General features: G+C 41.8%; 1 protein-coding gene and 2 long non-coding RNA genes across 5 annotated transcripts in view; 1 reads left to right on the forward strand and 2 right to left on the reverse strand.

Moving 5' to 3' along the window:
• The window catches only part of LOC119910711 (neuronal PAS domain-containing protein 3), a 659826-nt gene that overhangs the window by 371750 nt on the left and 275338 nt on the right, over positions 1-12738 (forward strand). The window lies entirely within an intron of this gene.
• Positions 1-12738, reverse strand: part of LOC119910717 — a 102211-nt gene that overhangs the window by 88905 nt on the left and 568 nt on the right. The gene's annotated exons all lie outside the window — the stretch shown is intronic.
• LOC119910723 lies at positions 5612-7147 on the reverse strand. The gene is made up of 2 exons (XR_005445694.1): positions 6989-7147; positions 5612-5753 (listed from the first exon to the last, which is right to left on the reverse strand). It is a non-coding gene; the product is annotated as an uncharacterized LOC119910723 (long non-coding RNA).

The following is a 12738-nucleotide window of genomic DNA, read 5'->3' on the forward strand; positions in this document are numbered from 1 at the left end:
GTTACCATTGGCTATTGAGCCTTTTCTCTCTTATGCCATAACTCCCTAATATGCATATGTCTGTCAACAATGACTGAGACCTGTTCGAGCTGTTACTGGTCTTGTAAAATGATCAAAGTGAGGATAATGTTGCAGCGTGTAGCCTCACGTTAGGTATTGCAGCCTTCAGCAATATCATTAATTCATTTTACTTCAGTCACAGATGCCGACACCCTCGTCTTAATAAAGGCCATGATGAAGCTGGATGACCTCTACAGTAAATGTGATGTATTATTTCAGTGTCTCCCTCACACTGATTTTTTGTGATGGCCGGCCACATTATCAACGCTGACCACCACATATTGATTTTCGATTATTATTCTTTTTTACTATTTATAAGTGGTAACATCTATCTGATTACAGAGCTGCGCACAGCGTACATATTCCCTCAGCACCTCCTCTCGCTCGGTCGCTCTCCCTCTCTCTTTCTCTCGCCACAGTTACGCTGTCATTCTGTGGGAAACACTGTGTTTGCTGTTTACATACAATAACTGGGATTCATGTTGCTAAATATGGGGGGCAGGAGGGTGAGTGTGAGCAAGCATTTTCAATGAGACAACCCTTTCCATTATTTGGTGACTGGTACCCTTCAGGCCTTTTTGCTATCTTGGTTATGAAGAAGGCTACTAATATTTTCCACCGTGTTGTCCACCTGTAGACGCCTGCATTAAAACCACACAGGCGCAGTGTCAAAGATGCGCTTTAGTCCATCTTCAGAACATTGTAGTTTCATCACAGCAAGTCACATCAGTAACATCCGCCGTCGCATTTTTACAAATTACAAATATGGATTCTCTGAGCCCCGCGGTCCTCTTGTCCTGAGTCCTTATGAATTATCCTTCACATCTTTCCTTGAAATCATGACGTTTTCCATCAAGGTCAAGGAAACATGGTTAGAAAAGGAGATTTTTTTGGACTTTTTGGGTTAGGGGTATTAATCTATGTCGATGGTTCTCCCTGTGTTTTCCAACGACTCCACAGTTTAGGATACAGAGCTAAAGGCAAGACAAGGGCCAGCACATGTCGCTCTGGGCTCTCCTGGCAGTGTGGAGAAAGGAGCATTTGAGTCTGTTAAGTTTTGGCATTGAGCTGTGATGGTTAGGTTTAGGAGAAACCTGTCAGTAAGGGGAAAGATCCCATGAGTGCTCCTAAGATGAGCAGGACAGGAAGGAATCGGGCACTTATTTTATTATTATTAGATTTCGCTATTAACCTCCCTTTGAAATGTCACAGTTAATTAATTGTACAGGCTCCACCACACCGAAATGAAACTGTTGCAATTTGCACAAAACGAAAACAAAGTTACTGGAGCGGTGCACCAGCTTGAAGTGCCGTGCTTATCAGAGACATGGAGGCTACTCCTGTACACTGCTAAACTATGGCAGATGGACCAAACTGTGAAGCTTTATTTCCAGCAAAGAAACGGCTGAAGTCGGCAGTGTGGGAGAATTCAGACTGACCAAGGCGTTATTTAAGAGGTGACTGATCACCTGTTCAAAAACATGCCATTAAAAGGAGCGAATAACTACATTAAACTTGATGAGGCACCTGCGGGGTCTCCACCCAGCTTTGCACGCCTAAGTAATGTAATACGAACTGAGTTAAATAACGTGGCAAGTTATAGGGAATTAAATATAAACGTGTCACTTACAATCGATGCCGTAGTGGTGAGACTCGAGCTTTCAAAGCAGGTGAAACCTTTCAGACACACAGCAACGACAGCACCGCTGCGCTATGAAACCCATTATTTTCACTGGCTTGTGCCACAGAGGTTTGTTTCAAATCAAGCAACGTGCGGTCAAAGTAGTTGAACTTTTGCCTTGAACCCAGCTTCTAGTGCAGCGCAAATCATTTCTTTTCTGAAAGGGCCTTTATGGAAGAACGTAGTCCTCTCAAGCTCCTTCAGTCACTGAACATTTAACGTTACATCCTGTTGCCTCCTCCTGTCTGTGTTGAGAAAATCTTTCCAGAGGGCTGTTTCACACAACCAAGACAGCGGATTAAACCAGGGTTTTCCGGATATCCTGGCTGAATTAAGCCCTGATTCGGTTTCAGGAAAGCAGTAGGACATAAGTTACCATGGCGATTTATCCTGTGCAGCTAGCCTGCTCCAGACCAGGCCAACAGCCAGGCAGTGTTGCCAGATTGGGCGGGTACCACGGCTTTCGGGGAGGGGATTCTTACCGCTGAATCATTAATAGCTGCAAGCATAGGCCTGGGCTGACTGTGAAAATATCAGACATGTTTGTCTTATTATTATAATTATACAAATATAATGATTCATATTATCATATGTATACAAATCGTGCTTTTAGGGGAGCTGATGTCTTCTTTAGGGTCCCTGGATCCCCCGTAGTTCGCACCCTGCACACTCTCTCTCACACACACACACACACACACACACACACACACACACACGTTGGCGCTGCGCTAAAAGTCATCTGTCAGTGATGCAGTTACCCAAAATTTCCTGAATGAAGTTAAAGCGTGTCATGTCATTGACTTGGAAAAATACAGGAGGCCGCCTTACAAACGAGTGTGTGGAGGATATAGTCGTTTCACCGCAAGGTTTTGATGCTGTCATTAAAACCTTACACTCCAGTCCAGCAGGTGACGCTAATGCACCTAAAACGGTTTATTTATGTAGGCCTATGCTTTGGCTGCCAGTGTGTATTTCTTGTATATAAAGTATGTAGGCTATGTAAATGTAATGTAACCGTAGGTAAGGACACGTGGAAGTTAAAATACTGAAATAAATACTGATAATTTGGGCGGTTTTGTGTGCGGTTTGGCGGTTTTTGAACAGTTTTTGGGCTGGAATTCATGAGCAGGATCTGGCAACACTGCAGCCAGGCTTAGTTAATCCTGGTCCCTTATCTATCAAAGTGTTTTTTTCAGTTATGCCATGTTCTTATGTATGTGTTTTGCATATTTTTCATTAGCCTGCATTAGAATAGCAGTTTGTGGTTATTAGGTTTCATAAGTGGAGAAGATGCGTGCACCATACTTTGCAGACAACGAGCATCAGCGAGTAGGTTTACGTGGAATAAAAGCACATGTGAAGAAAAACGATAAATAAAAGAAAAAGTAACACAGATACAGCAATAACAGCGAGAGAAAGTGTGGCCGCCTATAGTGGACCGACTGAATGTGTGAGAAGCTAAAAATATCACTGCTCTTTACTGAAACTGTCAGAATTGTAATGTTATATTGAGCCTTAAGAGTGAACACCAGACGTAAATGTATGGCACACACACTATGTAAGAGATAACCTACACTGTAAAAAAATAAATCGTAAAATTACGGTAAAAAGTCTGGCAGCAAAGTTGCCAAACACTTACCGTCAAATTACAGTAAAAAACCTTCAATTATTTTGTTTTTTGAAAACGGATATTTACCGTAAACATTTTCTGTATTTTTACAGTCGAACTGCTGTTTAAAGAAAAAAAAAATCTCATTAAAAAATTCTCTGTTGAATGTTAATCTGTATAAAAACCTAAAAATATTGCAGAAATACCTTAAAATTACATTAATACAGTATTATTTGATATATTTTTAAGATAATCCAATCCATCTACAAGAACTCCTTGTCAAAGTAAAGACTTTTCTATGTAAAGCAAACAGAAAATGTTGTAAATACCTTCAGATACCCTAATTTAAAGCCCAATACCAGAATATTAATAGATTTAAACTTTTATTTTATGCCATTATCCAATCGATTTACAGTAAATTCCTGTTAAATATTGGTTTTAAAAAACCAAGATCATGTGATATTAAGTTTATTAATTTATAATTTTAACAGTTATTGCTTTATAACGATAAATGCCCAAGAAGTTCTGCTAAGTGAGGGAGGATCTGATGTGGGAGAGATAGCGGCAGCACCGGTGTGTCTGTCTGTGAGTGAGAGAGAGAAAAAGAGAGAGTTTATTTATTCTCATAGCTAGGCTAACTAAAGGCTCCTGCAGACTACACGGCTTTCAGCGTCGGCCGATGGCCGTGCTGTTCAGACTGCACAACTTGCCGTCTTGAAGTCGTCGTGGCGTTCACACTACCTGACTGATCGGTGACAGGGGGTCACACACTACACGAGCTGACAGCGGCTGTGTCACCCGACGCTGGTCTCCAAACCAGGTTTTGTCAAGAAAACACACGTGAAATGTGAAACGTGACACAAACATACAAAACAGCTGTTGTTTGTTATTATAAAGATAGAAATTATAAAGAGAAATAATCTGGGTGAAAGGATGGATCAGCACACGCAGGTAGCAGGAAACGTCTGAGCTACAGAGAGCTGGAGGGGAGTAAAAAGTGTTTTGCGGTGTAAAAGTAGCTGCCTGCTCTGCAGCTGCCTGCTCTCATTGGCTGGATGTGGATGTCGAGTCGGCCGACTCCTCCAGATTTTTGGATGCTAGATATCTGGCTGGCGTTGGCGATGTGTCAGAAATGTGTCGGGGAGCCGTTTTTATGCGTCGAGTAGTTCACACAAAACGACTGGCGACCGTGGATCGATCGCTGATTTACCCCTGATTACAGCCTGACGGTCGCCGAGCTCGCTGACCAGCAAATCAGGCTTAAAATGGTATAGTGTGAACTGGGCTTAAGTGATTATAACAAAAACTTTGTTTTAACTTTGTTATGGCAAGACTAGCAGACCCAAGTGCAGGTCTAAGAAAGGGAGAAGTTTGATAAAAGAGAAATAGGCTATTTATTACAAGGTTAAAAGGATCATATATTGCAGGTGAAGAGCGAGGCAGAGTGAAAATAGATGCTGAACCGGGTTGGTGGCTGCTGTACAGAGCAGGGGGAACCGTAGCTGAGAGTCCAGAGTGAGAGAATCTGATCCGAGCAGGTTCAGAGCAGAATCCGGGAAACATTTTAAAATGTAAGAAATGTGACTGTTTTGATATGTAATGAAATTTAGCAATTGTAAAATTAATAAACGCCATAACTTCCACACTACTGCTGTCATCACTCAGTTTAAAGGGCTCCGTCACAGCTGGGCGCTTCCTTTTGTTTTCCCTTTGATGTGGACTGGAGCGTTACGTTCACTGCTGTCAGCTGAGGTCAGGCACGCAAAAAAACGAGCCAACCCGCGGGAGGAGCGTGTGAGGCCGGCCAGCCGCCCGCTCACAGAGCCCTCTGCTCCCGCCGTCACACAGACCGCTGCAGCAACAACGCAGAGGAAAACACAGCTGGAAGGTTTTCATACCGCTTATCTGTCTTTACATTCTGACGAAGGTTGAAACATTTTAACTTAAAGAGACAGCTGTTTGTGGCTCGCTGGTGTGTGTGTCCCATTGAACATTATGTCGCGGCAGTTGTGTGTGGCGTCGCTATGACGTGGTAATATTTCTGGGTACTATCTGCAGTGGAAGACGAAGCACAGCCAAACCGAGTTGAGCTGGTACTGGTGATGGAAAAACACCATAAAAGTCACCCAGGAAATCATTGTTTAAAGTTCTGTTCATGCTCAACATCTAGAAAATGCCCATAGGCTTAAAACACGGTCAAGTCCTTCAAGTCAAAAACAATAGAAGCTAATTTCTTCCAGTAACAAACAAACAAGGTCATATATAGTATCATATCAGTATTAATATACAGATGTGAAGATGCACGCTAAAAAAGTTCATTTGGCAGATTGATATTCACCCACGTCCTTTCATAACTCCAACGATGGCTATGATCCTCTGCAGTGGCTCTCACCAGGCCTGGTCCTGAAAAATAGATAAGATCATGTTTTTAAAATTCCTACACATCAACGGTGGCCACATTGCATTGTTTTAGCTCTAGGGCTGAAACGATTCATCGATTAAATCGATTCATAAAATACATCGACACAAATTCTTTGCGTTGATGCTTCGTTTAATCTGTAACTATACAGCACAGTGTTTCACAGGGACATTTATTACTGTCGCACATCGTGCTTACGCCCAAGCAAAAGTACTTCCTAAACGACGCATCGATGAATCTTTGAAATAATCTATAGAAGCTTCGAATACTAAAATCATCGTTAGCTGCAGCCCTACAACATACAATGTGCTTGTTAAACAGGTGTATTGATGACGTTCTGGCTTTTTACTCACTAAGGTTTTTACCTGCGGCCTCTCTGCTGGCCATTAAGTTGGCTCTGTGTTTGCGTCCATGTGGAGACGCTCATCCCTGACACAGAGAGCAGGGCAGAGGCTTCACCGTGATATGAAAGATGTAGGACACATACCATTAACATCACTGGACATGTGAGTATGTGCAGTTCTTAAGTATTTCTGTATTGTTTTTGTCTCTCTAGCAACTGTTGAAAAGAGGAGGGAGATCATCGTCAGGGCAACTGGTGTCTACCGCACAATAAACCACACAGTAAACCAACCACACTGTAAGTCACACAGTCTAACACGAGCAACCAAGGAAGAGTGAGCCTGAGAGCACTTCACTGGCTCAGCTTATGTGCCCCACTGATTGCCGCTGATCAGCTCCAGCTGCGGGATTTACGCAGCGCCAGGCTCAGGGCCCGGGTACACCTGCAGAAAAGAGACAAGCATCAATGTGTGACTAACGTTAATGATTTTCGCCCGCACACTGTGCAGCACGGTGGCACATAGCTATCGTCCTCTCCTCCCTCACAGGACAGCTACGTGACAGGTGGCAGTAGGTGACGGTGAAAATGAGCAGAGGAAAATATGAGCGCTACGTTTCGGTCTGGCTGTAAATGTACAGTGTAGGTTACAGTTTGTCCGTTAATTAAAGTCTGTCTGTTCTCCAACTGCTGGAAAAGTGAAGGCAGTTAGCGAGAGGTAACGTCTCCTCTTCAGACTGCGGTCTGGAAGCTTCATTGGTTTTCAAAATGGCTTCTTTCGCCACTTGCATAGCGTTGGACATTGCATCCAATTCTTTTTGAGTTTGGCTATTTTCATGGAGCTCTGCTAGTTGTTTTTTCTCATATTGTCTAGCGTACCTTTGCAGTTGGAGATCTATTCCTTCCAGTTGTTGAATGACTGCATCCAAGTCCACTTTGATTTCTTGGTCAGATATATCTGCTTGTTCTTGGCTGACGTCCATGCCCAGATTGTCAAAGAACTTCTCAGAAGGGACCGTTTCCTCGATGCAGCTCATTTTTCTTCTCTCTTAACGACTGTGTAAACCACCGCTTGTTTTCTGGGCTCTGTACACGAAGCTCAGTTGTAAATGATTCATTAGACTGAGGAGCTGAAGTTTCAGAATGTGTTCACTCTGTGGCTTTGATCTTCAGAATGTGGAAGCAGGCAGTGACATCACTTTCCCCTCAGAACGGTGTTTATGACATCATCAACATTATGACATCGTCTAAATTCTGATCGATAAAGTACAGGAAGTGAGGGAACCTTTCACACAGCATGGTGTTTATGAAATGGTAAAAAGACAGAGGATCAAGTCTGAATCTACACATTTTTATACACAGAACATATCTTCCTGTTGTCTACGTCTTCTCGCATAAGAAGCAATCAGTCGCTCCCAAAATCTGGCAGCAATACTGTTTTTCCACTGTTTGAACACAAACATCCTCTCGCATTAACCCTTTCTGGTCTGCCCTGTCCAAACCTGGGCCAACGTCCCAGAGAAGTTCACACATCCTAGCAAACTTTTCACAACATGCCTCAACACAGAATTAATCATATTTCAAACATCCATCAGTGGTCAATAGCTAGGATCTATCTATACACAGATTTAAATGCTTATGTTTTAAAGTAAAAGTAGTTAATATGATGCACATAATTAAACTTCTTCCTCCCTGTACATCTGTATATGTGCTTTTTATGTCTTAGTTTCATGCTGGCAGTGAAAGCACCGATGTTTGGGTTGTTTATGGTGGACAGATGATGGCGGTCTGTGTGAATTTGGAAGTTCTTCTGTCTCAAAACACCTGCCTGAAATTAATTATGACACAGCCCTAAGGAAAAAATAACATTTTACAAATCAGTTCTGTCCTTGTGATTATGTGGTACTCCGTGATTCCTTGCATTTGGATCAGAAGAAATGTAGTAAAAATTGGAAATGCACGATACTGTAAAAGTGGAATGTTGTCCAGGAAACGTGAGAGTAGCAAGCCAGCAATTTAGAGATTTATAAAAGTGAAGCTGATTTAATTGAGCAGAGGCCTTTCTTTTCCATTTAGTTCCCAAAAGCTCTGTTTCTTAGGAGTTATAAGTTGTTGTTTTATTTAGATTGTAACCTTTTATTTATTTTAACAGCATTTATGATTGTATTTCTAACATGTTTAAGATTCTATAGGGTTCTCCTGGACAAATTTCCTGGCACGTGCAGTTAGAAAGTGAGTCCTTCATGTACATCAGTGTTGTTGTTGGGTTCTGTAAATAATATCACAGAGTACGGTCTAGACCTGCTCTTTTATGAAAAGTGATATGAGATAACTGTTATGAATTGGTGCTATATAAATAAAATGTAATTAAATTGAAATTAAATTGAATTGTACGTCGGTTTACAAGTGAGGCGGCACCGTAGTAATGGCTGCTTGTTTACTTTAAACTAGAACCTGGATGTTTATGTAGATGTGGTTGTGGTATAGTCGAATCAGTTAAGATGTATATTCTAAGAATAAGGACTGGTTTTAAGTATTTGGTTTTATTTTTAATATGGATTTAGGTTATTTCACATTAAATTAACATTGTGAGAAAAATATTATCAGAACTGTAATGGACATAAGTTTGCCTGCAGTTTCCTGACATTAGTGTTCCAGACGTATAAGTAGTATTAACAAGTGCTTGCAATTAACTGATGAAACATTATGTCAAACATTTGCATTAGTTAAAATGTCTGTTTCCCTGAGCCAGTTTGTCTCAAACACAGGGACGGTCTTACTATATATGACTAATAGGTACAAAATGTTTTGAAATCCGTGCAGTAGATGGCTTCCCATGAACTAGCTTCAGTGGCTGCAATGTACTCCTTTCGAGATTTCAGAGCAAGAATTGTCCTTTAGCAAGACTTCTGTTTCTGGTTAAAAACAAGGTTACTCATAGGGATCCCTTCTACGATTGTGTCAGACACCTGGTATAACAATCTGAGCCTGTCAGTGGCAAAAAGAAGCACTTTTGCATACATAATTATGACGAGCGCCTTAAAGGAATACGTTGAAGCTACCTAGTGGTCGATGTGAAAAGGCACATTGTCACGATATGAAACGTCGCAAAAACGAGTCCATTTTGAAAGCGAGTATTTCCAACGTTGATGAGAGGTCTAAAGCGGGACTATCCTTCTGTGCACATGAAGAAAAAATAACTCAGCGAGAGTGACTTTGGAGAACAGCAGTCAGGTTAACTTCAGCAGGTAAAAGGTCTGATGTGAGCAGCATGTGTAGCTGCAGTGAATCTCTGTCTGTCTTGCTAACCCAGCTGAGCAGCCGACGTGCAACGATGTTTATAAACTGCGCTGAAAAGAAAACCGCGTCGCACGTGAACCTGCGCTCATTGAAGGTTTAGTCACAACTCTGGACTGATGCAAGATGGAAAGAATGGGAATCACATTGACTATTAAAATGTTGATTAGCAGGACAGACTAGGCAATATGGATGCACATCTCTCAGTAGATAATAAACATCACATGTCATAGTATAAATAGTACATTTTCAAAAGGACAATATTAAAGGAAACTCGGGGAGCCAGTTTGTTTGGCCTGATGCAGCTGATAACATTAATATCTTGCAAGTATTGATTTATAATTTACTGGAGCTATGCTGAAGTTTGTCTGCAGAGGAGATGCTGGATCATCAGCCAGCACACAGCTGAAACACAGAAGTTTTTAGAAAGTCACACAGACCCAGGTGAAATACAGGCAGCCTCAGCCAGTAAAAGCACAGCCAGAGATGTACAGGCAGCATCAGATACAAGCAGCTCAGACCCTAATGGAGGACTGAGTTAATGCTTAGCAAGGGAAGCTGGTGAGGCACATACTGACACATTTCATAAATCAAAAATGTAATGAGGGGATCTGTGCCCCAGTAGAGCTTTATGTCAAGCAACGCCCCTGAGCAAAACCACATAAACTCAATAATATCTCTGGAAAAATAGATAGATTTAAAAAATAGATTTCCTGACATCAAAGTAACGAATGAAGGAGATATGACCCTAGTAGGTTTCAGGAAAAGGTCTAAAATGTTAAACTAATGCGACTCTGTGATGTGTATTAGGACCCAAAAGAATAAACACACAATTTAGTTTCTTTATTTAGATTTTCAATTAGACATTTAATCATTCAAATCCAAATATACTTTATGTCAGAGTCACAATGTGATATATGAAATCATGATCACAATGATGCAGACACACACACACACACACACACACACACACACACACACCCTCTGTCTATAGATTTTTTTGTCTCACTCATGACCAGCCTCAGGCCCGTTCAGGTTCCTGTGTGAAACTTTAGACAAAGACAATATTATTTTAGTTTTCATTGAAGTTACGTAGGTTTGCGTATTTTGACTCTAATATCCTGTCTTGAACTTTCTCACGTGGACTTAAAGGCTACGTTCACACTGCAGACCTTTTAGTTTACACGTGGCCCATATCAGACTGAAGTGTGAACTGGCCCCGGCCTGCAAGTGACCCGCATGCGCAGAAGAATAAAAGGACGTCATACGCAGCACGCTGTCGTACAGAAGGAAACGAGGAGCCATAGAGGTTAGCTCCGGTTCGCTCATACTTGCTAACCCTCGTGATTTTCACAGGAGACTCCCGTGTTTCATTGCCCTCTCCCGGTTTCCTCCCGGGCCGGGCTGTTTCAAGGCACTTTGGGGGCCCCAGGCAAAAGGGATCTGGAGGGCCCTATATCGAACTAAGCTGAACGCCCCAACCCATCAGGAATCTCATTATAGACACAAAATTCCAATCGTCAAACTTATTTTTATCTTTACTACCAGATAAGTTTTAGAAAGTGCATACACATACATTATAGTACATTTTAAATACAAACCCCCAACTATACTACAACTCACCATTACTACAGCTCTATGAAACCAAAGTAAACATTTTGCTGGGATTTAATTGCAGTAAACGGATCAAACTGATGCTGAAATAACAACAATATGATGCAGATTTGTTAAACATATGAATTCATGCTTTGTCAGGTCTGTCAGCAAGTCAGCAGGACAACAACTTCTAAAAGGTTTGTTTTCTGAATGGAGTTTGGATCGATCAGGGCTATGCTACGCTAACTTGTTCACAGTAAAGTACAACGATAGCTGGAATAAAGTTACAGACACATATTTTCTGAACTCACCAGGTAGTTCAACTTCCTCGCTTTCTTTTCTCCAAGTAATGCAGTGTTTTCTGTTTTTTATATAAATATGAAGTATTAGTCCAACAGAGCTCTGGGTGCCAACCGACGCTAACAACATTTACATTTATTCATTTATTTTAGCTTTTATCCAAAGTGACTTACAATTGCTATATATGTCAGAGGTCGCACGCCTCTGGAGCAACGAGAAGTGTCTTGCTCAGGGACACATGGTGGATGGGTCACAGTGGGGGATTGAACCAAAGGCAAGTGTCTTAGCCACTGTGCCATCACCCCTTCTAACAACAACAGTGAAACCGGATGTGCATGGAAGCTAGCTGCTGAGAAGCTCCAGTGAAGATAAATCAACATTGCCATCCGCAAAACTAAAGTGAAAAGCTAATTTAATAAAAGCAGTTTACTCCGAGCTCCTCCTGCGAGTAAACAGCGTAGTTGTCAGAGTGTAATCCAAACCGACCGCGGGTGTTTATTTGTCCAAAAGCTGCAGCGCTGCTCTCTGCTCTGTCCTCAACTTCTCCAAGTGTAGCAGCTCTCCGCCGGCCAGCGGCATTTCAATCCCCCGCTCTGCCCGGCCCTCTCCACACAACGCTCTGAAGCCATCGGTGATGTCAGGATGATCTCAACGCTGATAGGCTACAGCGACTTAGCGTCATGCGACTTTCTCGCTCGAGTTGAAAATGTTCAACTCACGCAAAGGCCTTCTCGTTGCCGGCAGCGCCCTCTTCGCACCGCCCGACAGGAAATCGTGGCGCTATGTGTCTTTGCATTGACTTTGTATGTAAACGCAGCGCCCACAACGCTCACTTCGCTTTTGGTCTGTAAGCACCTTTACAAAGTTACAATCTCCTTGTTTCTTTAACGTAATGTCTGCAGTCTGTAGATGAGGATGAATCAAGTTCACCAGTTCATGGGTGCCACAAACAGGAGTCACCAAGTATTGTAGAAAGTCAGACCCACACAATGCTGAACCAGAACCAAAGACACTATCATAAAATACAGTCTGCATTATCATCTCTAATTCATAATTCTTATCATTTCAAGTTTTAACTTTCAACTTACTCTTTTCTTAGCAAACATCTCATTTCCTCTAGCTCATGTTAACTGTGAATGAAATGTAATCTGCGTTCAATAAAGTAGTAGTCATACATGTGAAACAACAAACTGGATTTGAACATTTTTCAGTTACCTAGCCAGGTAAAACTCCCAAATTCCAGAGTGAAAACAAATGGCGTGCTTATTGTAAAACACAGGCGAGCCAACACTAGACAAAAAGGAATACACACACTTAAATACCCAAGAGAGGTGGAGGAAACGAGACACAGGTGGAAACAAAAATCAACTCAAGGACAGGAAGTGAACTGACAAAGACCCACGAGGAAGGATTTAACAAAAGAAAACAGGAAATCA

The sequence above is a fragment of the Micropterus salmoides genome, unplaced genomic scaffold (assembly GCF_014851395.1).
Source record: "Micropterus salmoides isolate LMB-PRFRI ecotype aquatic unplaced genomic scaffold, ASM1485139v1 Ms_hic_scaffold_19, whole genome shotgun sequence".
Lineage (NCBI taxonomy): Eukaryota > Metazoa > Chordata > Actinopteri > Centrarchiformes > Centrarchidae > Micropterus > Micropterus salmoides.